The sequence below is a fragment of the Manis javanica genome, chromosome 9, assembly GCF_040802235.1.
Source record: "Manis javanica isolate MJ-LG chromosome 9, MJ_LKY, whole genome shotgun sequence".
Classification (NCBI taxonomy): domain Eukaryota; kingdom Metazoa; phylum Chordata; class Mammalia; order Pholidota; family Manidae; genus Manis; species Manis javanica.
In genome coordinates this window covers 73,421,933-73,443,575 of record NC_133164.1, presented here as the reverse complement: position 1 = coordinate 73,443,575, position 21,643 = coordinate 73,421,933, and positions in this window count along the sequence as shown.

The following is a 21,643-nucleotide window of genomic DNA, read 5'->3' as shown; positions in this document are numbered from 1 at the left end:
GGAAGTTGCAGAACAAGAGGGCTCTGAAATAACAGCAGTGGACGCAAGTCAGCGTTGGATTCAGCTTACGTGGGTGAAAGAAAGCAGTGCAGGATGCCCCATTCAGGGAATCATTGACACCGTTGCAGTGGACGCTGAAACTGAGCCTGCAATGTGCTTTCCGTGTCTGCCCTGTGTGCCTGCACTCTAAGCACCTGAGTGAGGTCTGCTGTGTAGAGCTCTCTTCTGCTGAGCGGCAGATGCTCGCTTGTGTGGCCATTAACATGAGGCCTTCCTTGCTGAGGGTGCCTGGCTGTTCAGAAAACATGCCCGCATACAGCGAATTTGGCTTGGAAGTTTAAAAAAGTCGCTTTTCTCTGCTACTTCCTGGCTGCTGCAGAAGAGGCCCAGGTTGGTCTGTGGGGTATGCACACCGGTCTACCGTGCCACAGTCTGAGCTTTGAAAACGAAGTGTACAATTGGCTTCAGTCCCCCAGCATCATGTCAGCAAGAGGTGTGTGCAAGCTTCTCCAAGGCCTGGTGGCCGATGGGCCCTAAGCCTCAGAGCTGTCGGCGCTGAGGCTGTCTCCGTCCAAGTGATTGGCTCCTCAGACATATCCAGACTGACAGCTAAACACTGCTGTGGCAAGGTGAGCTTCTTACATATAGTTGTGCTCCCAGACACAAGGACACTGTGAAGAGGTCTTCCGCCCAGCCTCAGGGGAAGAGGCAGAGCAAGTCGCTTTCTGCACAGCATTGGATGCAGGACGCATGGGCGTTCTGTTCAACAGGCGAAAAGCAGGCAGCACCAGGAGCCTCTGTCAGGGAAGCTCCTCTTTATGGCTAGTGAGGCTTAATTCAAACCGGGCAATGGAAAATTGTCCTGGGGTAGGTAACTGAGCTCTAACTTCACGACCTGACACTTCCAGTGACACTCTCCTCACTCGTACAGAGTGAAATGGCCAAACGTAGGTGTGCGTGGTGTCCTCTCTGAATGCACCTTAAGTCCAAGAGATACGGGTGCTGCGAATAGGACTTGCAACTAGGTTTAAGGGAAGGGGCTGTTGGGACTCCTTCAGCTGATCATCCTGTCATCAGAACAAAGCTCTTCTCTGGGCCAGAACTCCATCAAGCTGAACTAACCGTGTGCAGCACAGCTCTCTCTTTGCGATCTGCAGGGGGGAAAGAATCCTTTGCTAGGATTCTAAAGCTAAACTGCTTAAGGGCAGTCCTAAGGACTTCTGCATTCAAGCACACTGAGGAAGAAAGTCTTTCGTGCTTGGCTGTTTTCTCCACAGGAGGTCCTTGTTTCCTGGGGGGTGCTAGAAGGGGATGCACAGAAGTGGAGCGTCCCGGTGAGTAAACAGCAATGCCATGAAGATGCCTTAGTAGTAAAGTGTCAAACACTGTGCAGAAGAGGCCTTCTGCCAAACTCTGCTGGGGAAACCATCCACCGTGCACTGAGGAGACCCTCCCTGAGAGAATACTACGCTGATTTCCCCTTGCATGCAACTTGCTCCTATGTGAAATAGAAACCTTAGTGAACATTGCCCTAGAAGGCTGTACACTTGATCTCTTTGGTGATTTTCGGGTTTGTTTGCTGTGTGCGTAGTGTGCTGTATGTGTTGTTGGCATGTATGGTAGTGAGGGACTTGTGCTGCTTCTTGGTGATCCGGTGTGTGTACTCTGTGGTGGTCCGCTGTGCGTGCCGTTGGTCTCGTGTGTTTTGCGTTGTGTTGTCCATGGTCTGTGGATGCCGCTTTGTTTTCCGTGTGTTGCGTGTTGTCCGTGTTTGTGTGTACTTAGTACGTGTAATGTGTGTAGTGTACGTTCCTTACTGCTTGTTGAGTACACCGTTCTCTGTATTTCTCACTGTGTGGTGTGTGATGTGTGATGCTGGTATTTGTGAGTCGTGTTGTGTGGGTTGAGCGGTTCTTTGTGCATTGTATATTTTGCTTTTTCTGATGAGTTATCTGTAGGCGGCTGTCTATGTTGTTTGTTTGGTGTGTGGCTCTCCCAGTCTAATGTTTACTGTGAAATGTGTCTGGTCTTCTGTTGTCTGTCGTGCTACGTACTGTGTTCTGGGTTTTGTGGGTGGTGTCTATACACTTTCTGGGTGTTACATACCGGGTAGACGTTGGGTGGTCTGTGTAATTTGCGCATCGCGTGTGATGTTGATTTAGCCTTGTGTCGGACGTGTTGTGTGCATGTGTTTATTGTGTGTGTGTGGGGGGGGGTTTCTGGTTCGCGCTGCCTGCGTGTGGGTCTGTGTGTGCTCTGTACTGTATGCTTGTGGTTGTGTGTGTTGTGCGTTACAGGTGTGGTGCATGTGTTTTCGTCAGTTGTGTGTGGATTTGTATGTGTTGTGTCAGTTTTGTGTGTGTGGGGTTGTGATTTCTGTGTTGTGTCCGAGGGTTGTGTTTGAGTGTCTGTGCGTGTGTGTGGTGGTTACGTGTGTGATGTGAGATGTGTTTTCCATGTGTGGTTGTGCTTGTTTAGTGTGCCTCATTGTGTGTCCTTGCAAGTACTCTCGCAAATGCGATCCGTGTGTTTTGTGAGAAACATGTGCTCTTGCTGTGTCTGGTGTGTGCCCCGTGACTGTTGGGTTGTTACATTCTTGTGCTTTGTGTGTGCGTGCATTGCGTTGTGCGTGCCCGTGTTTTCTGTATGCGTGCGGGGGTGTCTGCGTTGCGGTGGTGTGCGGGGAGTGCAGCGGGTGAAATGTGTGCTACGTGCGTTTATCGTAGGTTGTGTGTTTCACGTGTAGTTTTGTATGTGTCGTGAGTGTTTTGCGTGTTTGATTGCGATACGTGTTTGACTGTGTTTGAAAGGTGTGTATAACTGTTCGTTATGTGTGTCAGGAGAGATGTGTTATCTGTATGTTTCTTTGCTTGTGTCGTGTGCCTCATTGTCCTTGTGGTGTGTACATGGTTAACTGCGGTTTGTGAGAATTGCGTGCCTTCATGTTTCTGTGGCGTCTGTGGTGTATGTTGGTTCATATCCTGTGCTGTTTGCGTGTTGCGTTTTCCTGTGATTTCCATGTCTGAGTTTGTGGGTGTTTACTGGTGTTTCTTGTGGTTATTCCTTGAGTGTGTGTTGCGTGTGGCTTTATGTGTGGTATGTAGTGGTTGTGTCGGTCTGTGTGCTGTGCTGTCAATGCAGGGTGTTGTGTGTGTTATGAGTTGTGATGTTTATTTAATTGGTGTGTGCTGTTTGTGTGTGTTGTGTGATGTATGGGTTCTCTGATCCGTGTACTATTTTGTGTGTTGTGGTAATGTATTGGTGTGTTTCTTCTAATGTGTGTGTGTGTGGTGTGTGCGATGTTTATGCTGTGCACCTTCTCTGTGATACGTTTTGTGTTTGTTGGGTTTTGTGTTATGTGTGAACTGCAGTGCTTGCCTTCTGCGCATACGGTAGGGCGTGTCTCGTGGTGTTTGTTGTGTGATGGTGTGTGTATTCTGTGTGTGTTCCATTTTGTGTGCTGTGTTGTTTTGTGTTTTCTGCTGTGAGGTCTGTGATCTGTTGGTTTAATGTGCGTGGCGGAGTTTATGTGGTCGTGTGTGTGTTTCCTGTGTGTCGTGAGGGTTATGTGTGTGTGACGTGTGCAGTTTGGGTACTTTGTTGTGTGCGGTGTATGTTCTGTGTGTATTTCTCTGTGGAGTGCTGTGTGACTGGTGCGTTTGTGGGTGGGTCTGTGTTGGGTGTTGTGTGCTTGGAATGTGTCTTTGTGTGTTGTGTGTTTGGCGTCTTTTGTGTAGCGTGTTGTGTTCGTGGTTGGGACTGTTATGTGGTCTGTGAGTGGGTTTCTTTTCCATGTTTAGTGTGGTGTTACCGCACGTGTGTTTCACGATGTGCAACGTACTGTGTTCTCAGTTGCGTGTGTGCTGTGTGTCTGTCTTCTTATCTGTTTTGCGAATTGTGCGTGTGTTGTGTCATCTGTGTGCTGTACGTGTTGTGTGGGGTATTAATTGTGTGCTGTGTCGTATGCTTTGAATGTATGTTGTGTACTTTGCATTGTGCCATCTGTGAGGCCCTGTGTGACGTATGCTTTCGCGTGTGTTTTGTGTGGGGTGTGTAGTGTGCGAAATGCGTGTTTCATAAATTCGGGGTTCTTTTTGTTGGGGATTGTGTGTGGTTTGCACGTGTTGTATCCGCGGGGTGCGTTTTGCATGTGTGATCGTGATTTCTGTGTGGCTTGTGTTTGACAGTTTGTGTGTGTGGTTGGCTGTTTGAGTAATGCGTGAAATTTGTGCTGCTGTGTGTGCTGTGGTGTGGTCATGCTTGGCCAGTGAGCCCCACTGTGTGTGTCTGTGCTTACTCGGGGAACCGTGGTTCATGTGTCTTGTGTGCAGTTATGTTCTCGGTGTGTGTGGGGTTTGATGCTTAGGGTGATGTGCTGTTTGTGCGTTGAGAGACTTCTGCATTCAAGCACACTGAAGACGGACGGCCTCTCGTGCTTGTCCGTTTTCTCCACAGGTTTGCAACCCTCCGGGAGGGCCCTGTTTCCTGAGGGCGCTAGGAGAGGACGCAAGGAGCCCCCTCAAGCCCTTTAGTGGCAATGCCCTGATGATGCCTTTGCAGTAAAGAGTCAGACACTGCTGCAGGAGAGAGCCTTATGCCAGACCTTGCTGGGGAAACAGTCCACCGTGCACTGAGGGGACCCTCCGTGGGAGAATACTAGGTTGCTTTCGCCTTGCGTGCAATTTGCTCCTTCGTGATATGGGAAGCAGTAAACACTGTAGTAGAAGGCGGTCTTCTCTGTACGCCCTGTGCTATCTCAAAGACGTCAGTGGGCTTCGAATAGGCCTTAGCACTAGCCACACGGGAAGTTGCAGAACAAGAGGCTCTGAAATAACAGCAGTGGACGCAAGTCAGCGTTGGATTCAGCTTACGTGGGTGAAAGAAAGCAGTGCAGGATGCCCCATTCAGGGAATCATTGACACCGTTGCAGTGGACGCTGAAACTGAGCCTGCAATGTGCTTTCCGTGTCTGCCCTGTGTGCCTGCACTCTAAGCACCTGAGTGAGGTCTGCTGTGTAGAGCTCTCTTCTGCTGAGCGGCAGATGCTCGCTTGTGTGGCCATTAACATGAGGCCTTCCTTGCTGAGGGTGCCTGGCTGTCAGAAAACATGCCCGCATTAAGCGAATTTGGCTTGGAAGTTTAAAAAAGTCGCTTTTCTCTGCTACTTCCTGGCTGCTGCAGAGAGGCCCAGGTTGGTCTGTGGGGTATGCACACCGGTCTACCGTGCCACAGTCTGAGCTTTGAAAACGAAGTGTACATTGGCTTCAGTCCCCCAGCATCATGTCAGCAAGAGGTGTGTGCAAGCTTCTCCAAGGCCTGGTGGCCGATGGGCCCTAAGCCTCAGAGCTGTCGGCGCTGAGGCTGTCTCCGTCCAAGTGATTGGCTCCTCAGACATATCCAGACTGACAGCTAAACACTGCTGTGGCAAGGTGAGCTTCTTACATATAGTTGTGCTCCCAGACACAAGGACACTGTGAAGAGGTCTTCCGCCCAGCCTCAGGGGAAGAGGCAGAGCAAGTCGCTTTCTGCACAGCATTGGATGCAGGACGCATGGGCGTTCTGTTCAACAGGCGAAAAGCAGGCAGCACCAGGAGCCTCTGTCAGGGAAGCTCCTCTTTATGGCTAGTGAGGCTTAATTCAAACCGGCAATGGAAATTGTCCTGGGGTAGGTAACTGAGCTCTAACTTCACGACCTGACACTTCCAGTGACACTCTCCTCACTTGTACAGAGTGAAATGGCCAAACGTAGGTGTGCGTGGTGTCCTCTCTGAATGCACCTTAAGTCCAAGAGATACGGGTGCTGCGAATAGGACTTGCAACTAGGTTTAAGGGAAGGTGCTGTTGGGACTCCTTCAGCTGATCATCCTGTCATCAGAACAAAGCTCTTCTCTGGGCCAGAACTCCATCAAGCTGAACTAACCGTGTGCAGCACAGCTCTCTCTTTGCGATCTGCAGGGGGGAAAGAATCCTTTGCTAGGATTCTAAAGCTAAACTGCTTAAGGGCAGTCCTAAGACTTCTGCATTCAAGCACACTGAGGAAGAAAGTCTTTCGTGCTTGGCTGTTTTCTCCACAGGAGGTCCTTGTTTCCTGGGGGTGCTAGAAGGGGATGCACAGAAGTGGAGCGTCCCGGTGAGTTACAGCAATGCCATGAAGATGCCTTAGTAGTAAAGTGTCAAACACAGTGCAGAAGAGCCTTCTGCCAAACTCTGCTGGGGAAACCATCCACCGTGCACTGAGGAGACCCTCCCTGAGAGAATACTACGCTGATTTCCCCTTGCATGCAACTTGCTCCTATGTGAAATAGAAAACTTAGTGAACATTGCCCTAGAAGGCTGTACACTTGATCTCTTTGGTGTTTTTCGGGTTTGTTTGCTGTGTGCGTAGTGTGCTGTATGTGTTGTTGGCATGTATGGTAGTGAGGGACTTGTGCTGCTTCTTGGTGATCCGGTGTGTGTACTCTGTGGTGGTCCGCTGTGCGTGCCGTTGGTCTCGTGTGTTTTGCGTTGTGTTGTCCATGGTCTGTGGATGCCGCTTGTTTTCCGTGTGTTGTGTGTTGTCCGTGTTGTGTGTACTTATTACGTGTAATGTGCGTAGTGTACGTTCCTTACTGCTTGTTGAGTACACCGTTCTCTGTATTTCTCACTGTGTGGTGTGTGATGTGTGATGCTGGTATTTGTGAGTCGTGTTGTGTGGGTTGAGCGGTTCTTTGTGCATTGTATATTTTGCTTTTTCTGATGAGTTATCTGTTGGCGGCTGTCTATGTTGTTTGTTTGGTGTGTGGCTCTCCCAGTCTAATGTTTACTGTGAAATGTGTCTGGTCTTCTGTTGTCTCTCGTGCTACGTACTGTGTTCTGGGTTTTGTGGGTGGTGTCTCTACACTTTCTGGGTGTTACATACCGGGTAGACGTTGGGTGGTCTGTGTAATTTGCGCATCGCGTGTGATGTTGATTTAGCCTTGTGTCGGACGTGTTGTGTGCATGTGTTTGTTGTGTGTGTGTGGGGGGGGTTTCTGGTTCGCGCTGCCTGCGTGTGGGTCTGTGTGTGCTCTGTACTGTATGCTTGTGGTTGTGTGTGTTGTGCGTTACAGGTGTGGTGCATGTGTTTTCGTCAGTTGTGTGTGGATTTGTATGTGTTGTGTCAGTTTTGTGTGTGTGGGGTTGTGATTTCTGTGTTGTGTCCGAGGGTTGTGTTTGAGTGGCAGTGCGTGTGTGTGGTGGTTACGTGTGTGATGTGAGATGTGTTTTCCATGTGTGGTTGTGCTTGTTTAGTGTGCCTCATTGTGTGTCCTTGCAAGTACTCTCGCAAATGCGATCCGTGTGTTTTGTGAGAAACATGTGCTCTTGCTGTGTCTGGTGTGTGCCCCGTGACTGTTGGGTTGTTACATTTTGTGCTTTGTGTGTGCGTGCATTGCGTGTGCGTGCCCGTGTTTCTGTATGCGTGCGGTGGTGTCTGCGTGCGGTGGTGTGCGGGGAGTGCAGCGGGTGAAATGTGTGCTACGTGCGTTTATCGTAGGTTGTGTGTTTCACGTGTAGTTTTGTATGTGTCGTGTGTGTTTTGCGTGTTTGATTGCGATACGTGTTTGACTGTGTTTGAAAGGTGTGTATAACTGTTCGTTATGTGTGTCAGGGGAGATGTGTTATCTGTATGTTTCTTTGCTTGTGTCGTGTGCCTCATTGTCTTTGTGGTGTGTACATGGTTAACTGCGGTTTGTGAGAATTGCGTGCCTTCATGTTTCTGTGGCGTCTGTGGTGTATGTTGTTTCATATCCTGTGCTGTTTGCGTGTTGCGTTTTCCTGTGATTTCCATGTCTGAGTTTGTGGGTGTTTACTGGTGTTTCTTGTGGTTATTCCTTGCGTGTGTGTTGCGTGTGGCTTTATGTGTGGTATGTAGTGGTTGTGTCGGTCTGTGTGTTGTGCTGTCAATGCAGGGTGTTGTGTGTGTTATGAGTTGTGATGTTTATTTAATTGGTGTGTGCTGTTTGTGTGTGTTGTGTGATGTATGGGTTCTCTGATCCGTGTACTATTTTGTGTGTTGTGGTAATGTATTGGTGTGTTTCTTCTAATGTGTGTGTGTGTGGTGTGTGCGATGTTTATGCTGTGCACCTTCTCTGTGATACGTTTTGTGTTTGTTGGGTTTTGTGTTATGTGTGAACTGCAGTGCTTGCCTTCTGCGCATACGGTAGGGCGTGTCTCGTGGTGTTTGTTGTGTGATGGTGTGTGTATTCTGTGCTGTGTTCCATTTTGTGTGCTGTGTTGTTTTGTGTTTTCTGCTGTGAGGTCTGTGATCTGTTGGTTTAATGTGCGTGGCGGAGTTTATGTGGTCGTGTGTGTGTTTCCTGTGTGTCGTGAGGGTTATGTGTGTGTGACGTGTGCAGTTTGGGTACTTTGTTGTTTGCGGTGTATGTTCTGTGTGTATTTCTCTGTGGAGTGCTGTGTGACTGGTGCGTTTGTGGGTGGGTCTGTGTTGGGTGTTGTGTGCTTGGAATGTGTCTTTGTGTGTTGTGTGTTTGGCGTCTTTTGTGTAGCGTGTTGTGTTCGTGGTTGGGACTGTTATGTGGTCTGTGAGTGGGTTTCTTTTCCATGTTTAGTGTGGTGTTACCGCACGTGTGTTTCACGATGTGCAACGTACTGTGTTCTCAGTTGCGTGTGTGCTGTGTGTCTGTCTTCTTATCTGTTTTGCGAATTGTGCGTGTGTTGTGTCATCTGTGTGCTGTACGTGTTGTGTGGGGTATTAATTGTGTGCTGTGTCGTATGCTTTGAATGTATGTTGTGTACTTTGCATTGTGCCATCTGTGAGGCCCTGTGTGACGTATGTTTTCGCGTGTGTTTTGTGTGGGGAGTGTAGTGTGCGAAATGCGTGTTTCATAAATTCGGGGTTCTTTTTGTTGGGGATTGTGTGTGGTTTGCACGTGTTGTATCCGTGGGGTGCGTTTTGCATGTGTGATCGTGATTTCTGTGTGGCTTGTGTTTGACAGTTTGTGTGTGTGGTTGGCTGTTTGTGTAATGCGTGAAATTTGTGCTGCTGTGTGTGCTGTGGTGTGGTCATGCTTGGCCAGTGAGCCCCACTGTGTGTGTCTGTGCTTACTCGGGGAACCGTGGTTCATGTGTCTTGTGTGCAGTTATGTTCTCGGTGTGTGTGGGGTTTGATGCTTAGGGTGATGTGCTGTTTGTGCGTTGAGAGACTTCTGCATTCAAGCACACTGAAGACGGACGGCCTCTCGTGCTTGTCCGTTTTCTCCACAGGTTTGCAACCCTCCGGGAGGGCCCTGTTTCCTGAGGGCGCTAGGAGAGGACGCAAGGAGACCCCTCAAGCCCTTTAGTGGCAATGCCCTGATGATGCCTTTGCAGTAAAGAGTCAGACACTGCTGCAGGAGAGAGCCTTATGCCAGACCTTGCTGGGGAAACAGTCCACCGTGCACTGAGGGGACCCTCCGTGGGAGAATACTAGGTTGCTTTCGCCTTGCGTGCAATTTGCTCCTTCGTGATATGGGAAGCAGTAAACACTGTAGTAGAAGGCGGTCTTCTCTGTACGCCCTGTGCTATCTCAAAGACGTCAGTGGGCTTCGAATAGGCCTTAGCACTAGCCACACGGGAAGTTGCAGAACAAGAGGCTCTGAAATAACAGCAGTGACGCAAGTCAGCGTTGGATTCAGCTTACGTGGGTGAAAGAAAGCAGTGCAGGATGCCCCATTCAGGGAATCATTGACACCGTTGCAGTGGACGCTGAAACTGAGCCTGCAATGTGCTTTCCGTGTCTGCCCTGTGTGCCTGCACTCTAAGCACCTGAGTGAGGTCTGCTGTGTAGAGCTCTCTTCTGCTGAGCGGCAGATGCTCGCTTGTGTGGCCATTAACATGAGGCCTTCCTTGCTGAGGGTGCCTGGCTGTCAGAAAACATGCCCGCATACAGCGAATTTGGCTTGGAAGTTTAAAAAAGTCGCTTTTCTCTACTACTTCCTGGCTGCTGCAGAGAGGCCCAGGTTGGTCTGTGGGGTATGCACACCGGTCTACCGTGCCACAGTCTGAGCTTTGAAAACGAAGTGTACATTGGCTTCAGTCCCCCAGCATCATGTCAGCAAGAGGTGTGTGCAAGCTTCTCCAAGGCCTGGTGGCCGATGGGCCCTAAGCCTCAGAGCTGTCGGCGCTGAGGCTGTCTCCGTCCAAGTGATTGGCTCCTCAGACATATCCAGACTGACAGCTAAACACTGCTGTGGCAAGGTGAGCTTCTTACATATAGTTGTGCTCCCAGACACAAGGACACTGTGAAGAGGTCTTCCGCCCAGCCTCAGGGGAAGAGGCAGAGCAAGTCGCTTTCTGCACAGCATTGGATGCAGGACGCATGGGCGTTCTGTTCAACAGGCGAAAAGCAGGCAGCACCAGGAGCCTCTGTCAGGGAAGCTCCTCTTTATGGCTAGTGAGGCTTAATTCAAACCGGCAATGGAAATTGTCCTGGGGTAGGTAACTGAGCTCTAACTTCACGACCTGACACTTCCAGTGACACTCTCCTCACTCGTACAGAGTGAAATGGCCAAACGTAGGTGTGCGTGGTGTCCTCTCTGAATGCACCTTAAGTCCAAGAGATACGGGTGCTGCGAATAGGACTTGCAACTAGGTTTAAGGGAAGGTGCTGTTGGGACTCCTTCAGCTGATCATCCTGTCATCAGAACAAAGCTCTTCTCTGGGCCAGAACTCCATCAAGCTGAACTAACCGTGTGCAGCACAGCTCTCTCTTTGCGATCTGCAGGGGGGAAAGAATCCTTTGCTAGGATTCTAAAGCTAAACTGCTTAAGGGCAGTCCTAAGACTTCTGCATTCAAGCACACTGAGGAAGAAAGTCTTTCGTGCTTGGCTGTTTTCTCCACAGGAGGTCCTTGTTTCCTGGGGGTTCTAGAAGGGGATGCACAGAAGTGGAGCGTCCCGGTGAGTAACAGCAATGCCATGAAGATGCCTTAGTAGTAAAGTGTCAAACACTGTGCAGAAGAGCCTTCTGCCAAACTCTGCTGGGGAAACCATCCACCGTGCACTGAGGAGACCCTCCCTGAGAGAATACTACACTGATTTCCCCTTGCATGCAACTTGCTCCTATGTGAAATAGAAACCTTTGTGAACATTGCCCTAGAAGGCTGTACACTTGATCTCTTTTGTGTTTTTCGGGTTTGTTTGCTGTGTGCATAGTGTGCTGTATGTGTTGTTGGCATGTATGGTAGTGAGGGACTTGTGCTGCTTCTTGGTAATGCGGTGTGTGTACTCTGTGGTGGTCCGCTGTGCGTGCCGTTGGTCTCGTGTGTTTTGCGTTGTGTTGTCCATGGTCTGTGGATGCCGCTTGTTTTCCGTGTGTTGCGTGTTGTCCGTGTTGTGTGTACTTAGTACATGTAATGTGTGTAGTGTACGTTCCTTACTGCTTGTTGAGTACACCGTTCTCTGTATTTCTCACTGTGTGGTGTGTGATGTGTGATGCTGGTATTTGTGAGTCGTGTTGTGTGGGTTGAGCGGTTCTTTGTGCATTTTATATTTTGCTTTTTCTGATGAGTTATCTGTAGGCGGCTGTCTATGTTGTTTGTTTGGTGTGTGGCTCTCCCAGTCTAATGTTTACTGTGAAATGTGTCTGGTCTTCTGTTGTCTGTCGTGCTACGTACTGTGTTCTGGGTTTTGTGGGTGCTGTCTATACACTTTCTGGGTGTTACATACCGGGTAGACGTTGGGTGGTCTGTGTAATTTGCGCATCGCGTGTGATGTTGATTTAGCCTTGTGTCGGACGTGTTGTGTGCATGTGTTTGTTGTGTCTGTGTTTGTGTGTGTGTGTGTGTGTGTGTGTGTGGGTGGGTTCTGGTTCGCGCTGCCTGCGTGTGGGTCTGTGTGTGCTCTGTACTGTATGCTTGTGGTTGTGTGTGTTGTGCGTTACAGGTGTGGTGCATGTGTTTTCGTCAGTTGTGTGTGGATTTGTATGTGTTGTGTCAGTTTTGTTTGTGTGGGGTTGTGATTTCTCTGTTGTGTCCGAGGGTTGTGTTTGAGTGTCTGTGCGTGTGTGTGGTGGTTACGTGTGTGATATGAGATGTGTTTTCCATGTGTGGTTGTGCTTGTTTAGTGTGCCTCATTGTGTGTCCTTGCAAGTACTCTCGCAAATGCGATCCGTGTGTTTTGTGAGAAACATGTGCTCTTGCTGTGTCTGGTGTGTGCCCCGTGACTGTTGGGTTGTTACATTTTGTGCTTTGTGTGTGCGTGCATTGCGTGTGCGTGCCCGTGTTTCTGTATGCGTGCGGGGGTGTCTGCGTGCGGTGGTGTGCGGGGAGTGCAGCGGGTGAAATGTGTGCTACGTGCGTTTATCGTAGGTTGTGTGTTTCACGTGTAGTTTTGTATGTGTCGTGTGTGTTTTGCGTGTTTGATTGCGATACGTGTTTGACTGTGTTTGAAAGGTGTGTATAACTGTTCGTTATGTGTGTCAGGGGAGATGTGTTATCTGTATGTTTCTTTGCTTGTGTCGTGTGCCTCATTGTCTTTGTGGTGTGTACATGGTTAACTGCGGTTTGTGAGAATTGCGTGCCTTCATGTTTCTGTGGCGTCTGTGGTGTATGTTGTTTCATATCCTGTGCTGTTTGCGTGTTGCGTTTTCCTGTGATTTCCATGTCTGAGTTTGTGGGTGTTTACTGGTGTTTCTTGTGGTTATTCCTTGCGTGTGTGTTGCGTGTGGCTTTATGTGTGGTATGTAGTGGTTGTGTCGGTCTGTGTGTTGTGCTGTCAATGCAGGGTGTTGTGTGTGTTATGAGTTGTGATGTTTATTTAATTGGTGTGTGCTGTTTGTGTGTGTTGTGTGATGTATGGGTTCTCTGATCCGTGTACTATTTTGTGTGTTGTGGTAATGTATTGGTGTGTTTCTTCTAATGTGTGTGTGTGTGGTGTGTGCGATGTTTATGCTGTGCACCTTCTCTGTGATACGTTTTGTGTTTGTTGGGTTTTGTGTTATGTGTGAACTGCAGTGCTTGCCTTCTGCGCATACGGTAGGGCGTGTCTCGTGGTGTTTGTTGTGTGATGGTGTGTGTATTCTGTGCTGTGTTCCATTTTGTGTGCTGTGTTGTTTTGTGTTTTCTGCTGTGAGGTCTGTGATCTGTTGGTTTAATGTGCGTGGCGGAGTTTATGTGGTCGTGTGTGTGTTTCCTGTGTGTCGTGAGGGTTATGTGTGTGTGACGTGTGCAGTTTGGGTACTTTGTTGTTTGCGGTGTATGTTCTGTGTGTATTTCTCTGTGGAGTGCTGTGTGACTGGTGCGTTTGTGGGTGGGTCTGTGTTGGGTGTTGTGTGCTTGGAATGTGTCTTTGTGTGTTGTGTGTTTGGCGTCTTTTGTGTAGCGTGTTGTGTTCATGGTTGGGACTGTTATGTGGTCTGTGAGTGGGTTTCTTTTCCATGTTTAGTGTGGTGTTACCGCACGTGTGTTTCACGATGTGCAACGTACTGTGTTCTCAGTTGCGTGTGTGCTGTGTGTCTGTCTTCTTATCTGTTTTGCGAATTGTGCATGTGTTGTGTCATCTGTGTGCTGTACGTGTTGTGTGGGGTATTAATTGTGTGCTGTGTCGTATGCTTTGAATGTATGTTGTGTACTTTGCATTGTGCCATCTGTGAGGCCCTGTGTGACGTATGCTTTCGCGTGTGTTTTGTGTGGGGTGTGTAGTGTGGGAAATGCGTGTTTCATAAATTCGGGGTTCTTTTTGTTGGGGATTGTGTGTGGTTTGCACGTGTTGTATCCGTGGGGTGCGTTTTGCATGTGTGATCGTGATTTCTGTGTGGCTTGTGTTTGACAGTTTGTGTGTGTGGTTGGCTGTTTGAGTAATGCGTGAAATTTGTGCTGCTGTGTGTGCTGTGGTGTGGTCATGCTTGGCCAGTGAGCCCCACTGTGTGTGTCTGTGCTTACTCGGGGAACCGTGGTTCATGTGTCTTGTGTGCAGTTATGTTCTTGGTGTGTGTGGGGTTTGATGCTTAGGGTGATGTGCTGTTTGTGCGTTGAGAGACTTCTGCATTCAAGCACACTGAAGACGGACGGCCTCTCGTGCTTGTCCGTTTTCTCCACAGGTTTGCAACCCTCCGGGAGGGCCCTGTTTCCTGAGGACGCTAGGAGAGGACGCAAGGAGCCCCCTCAAGCCCTTTAGTGGCAATGCCCTGATGATGCCTTTGCAGTAAAGAGTCAGACACTGCTGCAGGAGAGAGCCTTATGCCAGACCTTGCTGGGGAAACAGTCCACCGTGCACTGAGGGGACCCTCCGTGGGAGAATACTAGGTTGCTTTCGCCTTGCATGCAATTTGCTCCTCCGTGATATGGGAAGCAGTAAACACTGTAGTAGAAGGCGGTCTTCTCTGTACGCCCTGTGCTATCTCAAAGACGTCAGTGGGCTTCGAATAGGCCTTAGCACTAGCCACACGGGAAGTTGCAGAACAAGAGGCTCTGAAATAACAGCAGTGGACGCAAGTCAGCGTTGGATTCAGCTTACGTGGGTGAAAGAAAGCAGTGCAGGATGCCCCATTCAGGGAATCATTGACACCGTTGCAGTGGACGCTGAAACTGAGCCTGCAATGTGCTTTCCGTGTCTGCCCTGTGTGCCTGCACTCTAAGCACCTGAGTGAGGTCTGCTGTGTAGAGCTCTCTTCTGCTGAGCGGCAGATGCTCGCTTGTGTGGCCATTAACATGAGGCCTTCCTTGCTGAGGGTGCCTGGCTGTCAGAAAACATGCCCGCATACAGCGAATTTGGCTTGGAAGTTTAAAAAAGTCGCTTTTCTCTGCTACTTCCTGGCTGCTGCAGAGAGGCCCAGGTTGGTCTGTGGGGTATGCACACCGGTCTACCGTGCCACAGTCTGAGCTTTGAAAACGAAGTGTACATTGGCTTCAGTCCCCCAGCATCATGTCAGCAAGAGGTGTGTGCAAGCTTCTCCAAGGCCTGGTGGCCGATGGGCCCTAAGCCTCAGAGCTGTTGGCGCTGAGGCTGTCTCCGTCCAAGTGATTGGCTCCTCAGACATATCCAGACTGACAGCTAAACACTGCTGTGGCAAGGTGAGCTTCTTACATACAGTTGTGCTCCCAGACACAAGGACACTGTGAAGAGGTCTTCCGCCCAGCCTCAGGGGAAGAGGCAGAGCAAGTCGCTTTCTGCACAGCATTGGATGCAGGACGCATGGGCGTTCTGTTCAACAGGCGAAAAGCAGGCAGCACCAGGAGCCTCTGTCAGGGAAGCTCCTCTTTATGGCTAGTGAGGCTTAATTCAAACCGGCAATGGAAATTGTCCTGGGGTAGGTAACTGAGCTCTAACTTCACGACCTGACACTTCCAGTGACACTCTCCTCACTCGTACAGAGTGAAATGGCCAAACGTAGGTGTGCGTGGTGTCCTCTCTGAATGCACCTTAAGTCCAAGAGATACGGGTGCTGCGAATAGGACTTGCAACTAGGTTTAAGGGAAGGTGCTGTTGGGACTCCTTCAGCTGATCATCCTGTCATCAGAACAAAGCTCTTCTCTGGGCCAGAACTCCATCAAGCTGAACTAACCGTGTGCAGCACAGCTCTCTCTTTGCGATCTGCAGGGGGGAAAGAATCCTTTGCTAGGATTCTAAAGCTAAACTGCTTAAGGGCAGTCCTAAGACTTCTGCATTCAAGCACACTGAGGAAGAAAGTCTTTCGTGCTTGGCTGTTTTCTCCACAGGAGGTCCTTGTTTCCTGGGGGTGCTAGAAGGGGATGCACAGAAGTGGAGCGTCCCGGTGAGTAACAGCAATGCCATGAAGATGCCTTAGTAGTAAAGTGTCAAACACTGTGCAGAAGAGCCTTCTGCCAAACTCTGCTGGGGAAACCATCCACCGTGCACTGAGGAGACCCTCCCTGAGAGAATACTACGCTGATTTCCCCTTGCATGCAACTTGCTCCTATGTGAAATAGAAAACTTAGTGAACATTGCCCTAGAAGGCTGTACACTTGATCTCTTTGGTGTTTTTCGGGTTTGTTTGCTGTGTGCGTAGTGTGCTGTATGTGTTGTTGGCATGTATGGTAGTGAGGGACTTGTGCTGCTCCTTGGTGATCCGGTGTGTGTACTCTGTGGTGGTCCGCTGTGCGTGCCGTTGGTCTCGTGTGTTTTGCGTTGTGTTGTCCATGGTCTGTGGATGCCGCTTATTTACCGTGTGTTGCGTGTTGTCCGTGTTGTGTGTACTTAGTACGTGTAATGTGTGTAGTGTACGTTCCTTACTGCTTGTTGAGTACACCGTTCTCTGTATTTCTCACTGTGTGGTGTGTGATGTGTGATGCTGGTATTTGTGAGTCGTGTTGTGTGGGTTGAGCGGTTCTTTGTGCATTGTATATTTTGCTTTTTCTGATGAGTTATCTGTTGGCGGCTGTCTATGTTGTTTGTTTGGTGTGTGGCTCTCCCAGTCTAATGTTTACTGTGAAATGTGTCTGGTCTTCTGTTGTCTGTCGTGCTACGTACTGTGTTCTGAGTTTTGTGGGTGCTGTCTATACACTTTCTGGGTGTTACATACCGGGTAGACGTTGGGTGGTCTGTGTAATTTGCGCATCGCGTGTGATGTTGATTTAGCCTTGTGTCAGACGTGTTGTGTGCATGTGTTTGTTGTGTGTGTGTGTGTGTGTGTGTGTGTGTGTGTGCGTTCTGGTTCGCGCTGCCTGCGTGTGGGTCTGTGTGTGCTCTGTACTGTATGCTTGTGGTTGTGTGTGTTGTGCGTTACAGGTGTGGTGCATGTGTTTTCGTCAGTTGTGTGTGGATTTGTATGTGTTGTGTCAGTTTTGTGTGTGTGGGGTTGTGATTTCTGTGTTGTGTCCGAGGGTTGTGTTTGAGTGGCTGTGCGTGTGTGTGGTGGTTACGTGTGTGATGTGAGATGTGTTTTCCATGTGTGGTTGTGCTTGTTTAGTGTGCCTCATTGTGTGTCCTTGCAAGTACTCTCGCAAATGCGATCCGTGTGTTTTGTGAGAAACATGTGCTCTTGCTGTGTCTGGTGTGTGCCCCGTGACTGTTGGGTTGTTACATTTTGTGCTTTGTGTGTGCGTGCATTGCGTGTGCGTGCCCGTGTTTCTGTATGCGTGCGGGGGTGTCTGCGTGCGGTGGTGTGCGGGGAGTGCAGCGGGTGAAATGTGTGCTACGTGCGTTTATCGTAGGTTGTGTGTTTCACGTGTAGTTTTGTATGTGTCGTGTGTGTTTTGCGTGTTTGATTGCGATACGTGTTTGACTGTGTTTGAAAGGTGTGTATAACTGTTCGTTATGTGTGTCAGGGGAGATGTGTTATCTGTATGTTTCTTTGCTTGTGTCGTGTGCCTCATTGTCTTTGTGGTGTGTACATGGTTAACTGCGGTTTGTGAGAATTGCGTGCCTTCATGTTTCTGTGGCGTCTGTGGTGTATGTTGTTTCATATCCCGTGCTGTTTGCGTGTTGCGTTTTCCTGTGATTTCCATGTCTGAGTTTGTGGGTGTTTACTGGTGTTTCTTGTGGTTATTCCTTGCGTGTGTGTTGCGTGTGGCTTTATGTGTGGTATGTAGTGGTTGTGTCGGTCTGTGTGTTGTGCTGTCAATGCAGGGTGTTGTGTGTGTTATGAGTTGTGATGTTTATTTAATTGGTGTGTGCTGTTTGTGTGTGTTGTGTGATGTATGGGTTCTCTGATCCGTGTACTATTTTGTGTGTTGTGGTAATGTATTGGTGTGTTTCTTCTAATGTGTGTGTGTGTGGTGTGTGCGATGTTTATGCTGTGCACCTTCTCTGTGATACGTTTTGTGTTTGTTGGGTTTTGTGTTATGTGTGAACTGCAGTGCTTGCCTTCTGCGCATACGGTAGGGCGTGTCTCGTGGTGTTTGTTGTGTGATGGTGTGTGTATTCTGTGCTGTGTTCCATTTTGTGTGCTGTGTTGTTTTGTGTTTTCTGCTGTGAGGTCTGTGATCTGTTGGTTTAATGTGCGTGGCGGAGTTTATGTGGTCGTGTGTGTGTTTCCTGTGTGTCGTGAGGGTTATGTGTGTGTGACGTGTGCAGTTTGGGTACTTTGTTGTTTGCGGTGTATGTTCTGTGTGTATTTCTCTGTGGAGTGCTGTGTGACTGGTGCGTTTGTGGGTGGGTCTGTGTTGGGTGTTGTGTGCTTGGAATGTGTCTTTGTGTGTTGTGTGTTTGGCGTCTTTTGTGTAGCGTGTTGTGTTCGTGGTTGGGACTGTTATGTGGTCTGTGAGTGGGTTTCTTTTCCATGTTTAGTGTGGTGTTACCGCACGTGTGTTTCACGATGTGCAACGTACTGTGTTCTCAGTTGCGTGTGTGCTGTGTGTCTGTCTTCTTATCTGTTTTGCGAATTGTGCGTGTGTTGTGTCATCTGTGTGCTGTACGTGTTGTGTGGGGTATTAATTGTGTGCTGTGTCGTATGCTTTGAATGTATGTTGTGTACTTTGCATTGTGCCATCTGTGAGGCCCTGTGTGACGTATGCTTTCGCGTGTGTTTTGTGTGGGGTGTGTAGTGTGCGAAATGCGTGTTTCATAAATTCGGGGTTCTTTTTGTTGGGGATTGTGTGTGGTTTGCACGTGTTGTATCCGTGGGGTGCGTTTTGCATGTGTGATCGTGATTTCTGTGTGGCTTGTGTTTGACAGTTTGTGTGTGTGGTTGGCTGTTTGAGTAATGCGTGAAATTTGTGCTGCTGTGTGTGCTGTGGTGTGGTCATGCTTGGCCAGTGAGCCCCACTGTGTGTGTCTGTGCTTACTCGGGGAACCGTGGTTCATGTGTCTTGTGTGCAGTTATGTTCTCGGTGTGTGTGGGGTTTGATGCTTAGGGTGATGTGCTGTTTGTGCGTTGAGAGACTTCTGCATTCAAGCACACTGAAGACGGACGGCCTCTCGTGCTTGTCCGTTTTCTCCACAGGTTTGCAACCCTCCGGGAGGGCCCTGTTTCCTGAGGGCGCTAGGAGAGGACGCAAGGAGCCCCCTCAAGCCCTTTAGTGGCAATGCCCTGATGATGCCTTTGCAGTAAAGAGTCAGACACTGCTGCAGGAGAGAGCCTTATGCCAGACCTTGCTGGGGAAACAGTCCACCGTGCACTGAGGGGACCCTCCGTGGGAGAATACTAGGTTGCTTTCGCCTTGCGTGCAATTTGCTCCTCCGTGATATGGGAAACAGTAAACACTGTAGTAGAAGGCGGTCTTCTCTGTACGCCCTGTGCTATCTCAAAGACGTCAGTGGGCTTCGAATAGGCCTTAGCACTAGCCACACGGGAAGTTGCAGAACAAGAGGCTCTGAAATAACAGCAGTGGACGCAAGTCAGCGTTGGATTCAGCTTACGTGGGTGAAAGAAAGCAGTGCAGGATGCCCCATTCAGGGAATCATTGACACCGTTGCAGTGGACGCTGAAACTGAGCCTGCAATGTGCTTTCCGTGTCTGCCCTGTGTGCCTGCACTCTAAGCACCTGAGTGAGGTCTGCTGTGTAGAGCTCTCTTCTGCTGAGCGGCAGATGCTCGCTTGTGTGGCCATTAACATGAGGCCTTCCTTGCTGAGGGTGCCTGGCTGTCAGAAAACATGCCCGCATACAGCGAATTTGGCTTGGAAGTTTAAAAAAGTCGCTTTTCTCTGCTACTTCCTGGCTGCTGCAGAGAGGCCCAGGTTGGTCTGTGGGGTATGCACACCGGTCTACCGTGCCACAGTCTGAGCTTTGAAAACGAAGTGTACATTGGCTTCAGTCCCCCAGCATCATGTCAGCAAGAGGTGTGTGCAAGCTTCTCCAAGGCCTGGTGGCCGATGGGCCCTAAGCCTCAGAGCTGTTGGCGCTGAGGCTGTCTCCGTCCAAGTGATTGGCTCCTCAGACATATCCAGACTGACAGCTAAACACTGCTGTGGCAAGGTGAGCTTCTTACATACAGTTGTGCTCCCAGACACAAGGACACTGTGAAGAGGTCTTCCGCCCAGCCTCAGGGGAAGAGGCAGAGCAAGTCGCTTTCTGCACAGCATTGGATGCAGGACGCATGGGCGTTCTGTTCAACAGGCGAAAAGCAGGCAGCACCAGGAGCCTCTGTCAGGGAAGCTCCTCTTTATGGCTAGTGAGGCTTAATTCAAACCGGCAATGGAAATTGTCCTGGGGTAGGTAACTGAGCTCTAACTTCACGACCTGACACTTCCAGTGACACTCTCCTCACTCGTACAGAGTGAAATGGCCAAACGTAGGTGTGCGTGGTGTCCTCTCTGAATGCACCTTAAGTCCAAGAGATACGGGTGCTGCGAATAGGACTTGCAACTAGGTTTAAGGGAAGGTGCTGTTGGGACTCCTTCAGCTGATCATCCTGTCATCAGAACAAAGCTCTTCTCTGGGCCAGAACTCCATCAAGCTGAACTAACCGTGTGCAGCACAGCTCTCTCTTTGCGATCTGCAGGGGGGAAAGAATCCTTTGCTAGGATTCTAAAGCTAAACTGCTTAAGGGCAGTCCTAAGACTTCTGCATTCAAGCACACTGAGGAAGAAAGTCTTTCGTGCTTGGCTGTTTTCTCCACAGGAGGTCCTTGTTTCCTGGGGGTGCTAGAAGAGGATGCACAGAAGTGGAGCGTCCCGGTGAGTAACAACAATGCCATGAAGATGCCTTAGTAGTAAAGTGTCAAACACTGTGCAGAAGAGCCTTCTGCCAAACTCTGCTGGGGAAACCATCCACCGTGCACTGAGGAGACCCTCCCTGAGAGAATAGTACGCTGATTTCCCCTTGCATGCAACTTGCTCCTATGTGAAATAGAAAACTTAGTGAACATTGCCCTAGAAGGCTGTACACTTGATCTCTTTGGTGTTTTTCGGGTTTGTTTGCTGTGTGCGTAGTGTGCTGTATGTGTTGTTGGCATGTATGGTAGTGAGGGACTTGTGCTGCTCCTTGGTGATCCGGTGTGTGTACTCTGTGGTGGTCCGCTGTGCGTGCCGTTGGTCTCGTGTGTTTTGCGTTGTGTTGTCCATGGTCTGTGGATGCCACTTATTTACCGTGTGTTGCGTGTTGTCCGTGTTGTGTGTACTTAGTACGTGTAATGTGTGTAGTGTACGTTCCTTACTGCTTGTTGAGTACACCGTTCTCTGTATTTCTCACTGTGTGGTGTGTGATGTGTGATGCTGGTATTTGTGAGTCGTGTTGTGTGGGTTGAGCGGTTCTTTGTGCATTGTATATTTTGCTTTTTCTGATGAGTTATCTGTTGGCGGCTGTCTATGTTGTTTGTTTGGTGTGTGGCTCTCCCAGTCTAATGTTTACTGTGAAATGTGTCTGGTCTTCTGTTGTCTGTCGTGCTACGTACTGTGTTCTGAGTTTTGTGGGTGCTGTCTATACACTTTCTGGGTGTTACATACCGGGTAGACGTTGGGTGGTCTGTGTAATTTGCGCACCGCGTGTGATGTTGATTTAGCCTTGTGTCAGACGTGTTGTGTGCATGTGTTTGTTGTGTGTGTGTGTGTGTGTGTGTGTGTGTGTGTGTGCGTTCTGGTTCGCGCTGCCTGCGTGTGGGTCTGTGTGTGCTCTGTACTGTATGCTTGTGGTTGTGTGTGTTGTGCGTTACAGGTGTGGTGCATGTGTTTTCGTCAGTTGTGTGTGGATTTGTATGTGTTGTGTCAGTTTTGTGTGTGTGGGGTTGTGATTTCTGTGTTGTGTCCGAGGGTTGTGTTTGAGTGGCTGTGCGTGTGTGTGGTGGTTACGT